Raw genomic sequence first — 341 nt, forward strand, 5'->3', positions numbered from 1 at the left:
TTCTGGAACAGAAAAGAAAAACATAGATTAAAAACAAGACTGAGGTTGTACAACTCACTAGTGAAACCGGTGCTTTTATACAATAGTAATACATGGGCCTTAACGAAAGATGATGAACTAAGGCTAAACACTTTCCATCGTAAGCAACTCCGAAAGATTATTGGACTGAAATATCCCCATAGAATATCAAATAAACACCTTTATGATAGATGCACGGCGAGACCCTTGTCACTAGAAATTTTAGAATCGAGATGGCGATTATTTGGCCACATCCTGAGACAAAACACAAACAATCCTACAAACCTGGCAATCAACTTCTACTTCACCGAGACCAATAACAG

The sequence above is a fragment of the Anneissia japonica genome, unplaced genomic scaffold (genome assembly GCF_011630105.1).
Source record: "Anneissia japonica isolate Jap-2015-1 unplaced genomic scaffold, ASM1163010v1 scaffold1302_len1884557_cov193, whole genome shotgun sequence".
NCBI lineage: Eukaryota > Metazoa > Echinodermata > Crinoidea > Comatulida > Comatulidae > Anneissia > Anneissia japonica.